Genomic DNA, 2080 nt, shown 5'->3' with positions numbered 1-2080 from the left:
CAGATCATCCAATACCATGTGACTATTCAGGCATGAGGGATCCCATCCTAGCACAGGATCCTGACATTTTCAAAAAGAAAGGGGCCAGCAACCCAAGATTACAAGTGCATGGAAAGGGATGGGTAAGAAGGTGCAGAAGGCAGCAAAGTGGTTGCTTTACAGTTCTATTCTAGCAAACACAACATAGAATCCGTATTACAAGAAGATGATTGACACTATTGCACATGCAGGTCCTAGATATTGTGAAATCCAGCCTAGCCTAACCCTAACCCTGACCCGGAATCCTTGATGTTTGTAGGTCTGAGGACCCGAAGTGGAGGAAGAAGACAATTGTGGACCCTCTCAGTAGAAGACATGGTGTTTGATTCCGAACCCATGGAGATTGATGATGGTGCCCCATACTTGGATGCATTGTCAGTGTTTGATAAGAAGATGCACCTTGAGGAGGGAGACTTTGTTGACGTACCTAATGCACTTCCAAACTTGGTTCGAAGGTAATTCTCTGACCAAGACTTGTTGATTGAGTTATAGGAGAAAGCCCAAGTGAATTTGAGTTGATGTGACCTTCCATTCCCTGTCTGAAGTTGTTGTTCTTACTTGGTCAACTGCTTGGTCAACTGGGCCAGTCGATCAGCTAGTTATTAAATGTGAAAATTATGATTTTTAGATTATTTTATGCCCTACTTAAGGGAACCTCGTAGTTAGAACCCTATTCTATTCCTAAGACCTCTTCTTGGTAGTGGTGAAGTATTCGTACAATAATCATTGTCTCTCTTCTCAAATTTCTTCTACAAGGTATTTAATCTCTCATTCTCTCTCTAATCTACTCTCACCTCATCTCTTTCTTGATATTGAGACTATGAAGATGGTGCTGCAACCTTGCAACCACCTCTTCTTGGTCTCTCCTTGCATTTGTATAAACCCCTCTCATTTTATCTATTGGGAATTTATAATTATTAATTTAATTATATGCCCAAGAGCAATATTGGAAACTCACTATTAGGGCGGTTACAAAATAGGGTTATATATTTTGGTAACCACCGCATAAGTGAGTGTGATTGCATTATATAAGTTTTTCCAAAAAAGAGGCAGCTCCCATCTCTCTCTCTCCCTCTCTCCTAGAAACGCAGGAAAGGAGTTCCCTGCTTTAGATCACTCTTCCATCATTTCCACACGGCATTTGGGTTGTGGAACTTGTTCCCTTTCCTAGTGATTGTGGAATCACCCCGGTGGAGCTTTGGTGAAGGAACGAGGACGTGGATCCAATTTAGTTCCGCTACAAATACTCTAATTTAGGAAAGCGAATCCAGGTAAGGATCTTTGCCCATCAATTATGGAATTGATATATATGGAGTATTACCTACATTGGCATCAAAGCTGTGGTTCCCACGATTCTCGGTTCCTCCCCATTGTTTATTTTCATTGTATGGATCCAATGGAAGGATTAAGGGTTTATGGAAACCCATGGAGAATCCGAGGTTTAATAGGAAACCCATGGGAAATTGATAGGGTTTTTAGAAACCCTTATGTTTTGGTTCGGATCCAAGTGGGAGGATCCTTGTGAATTTCCCTTATGAATTTTTGCATGAATTGATAATCCATGAAAATTATTTTTGTTTAATATTTATTGCTGGATTTTTTCATGTGTTTTTGGATTTTTTTGGGAGAAAAAACGTGATTTCTTGTTTTTTGAAAGAAAAAAAATTGTTCAAGAAAAATTGGAAAAAAAACCCGTTTTTGGTCATTGTGGACCAAACGGACGTCCGTCTAATGGTCTATCTGATCACAGGACTCAGATGGAAATTTCGTCTGAGTGACGGTCATTCGTCTAGTCACAGAAAGCCAGATGGACTCCCAGACAAAGAGCAGTCTCAGAATCCGTCTTAGATAGATTATCAGACGGCGATCCGTCTCAGAATCCATGTGAGAGTTTGTCCAATTCTGAATGTGTTTCTATTTATAGGACACCAATGGCTAGACAATCTATCTGATGTTTGGGCATTGAGGGCCCAATGGGGCCTAGTGTAATATCCAGCCCTATTCTAACCCTGACCCTAACCCGGATCCACTGTTGTATTCA

This window comes from Hakea prostrata, unplaced genomic scaffold (genome assembly GCF_041222555.1).
Source record: "Hakea prostrata isolate BN-2017 unplaced genomic scaffold, UWA_Hpros_2 contig_45, whole genome shotgun sequence".
NCBI lineage: Eukaryota > Viridiplantae > Streptophyta > Magnoliopsida > Proteales > Proteaceae > Hakea > Hakea prostrata.
This window is presented reverse-complemented; position numbering follows the sequence as displayed.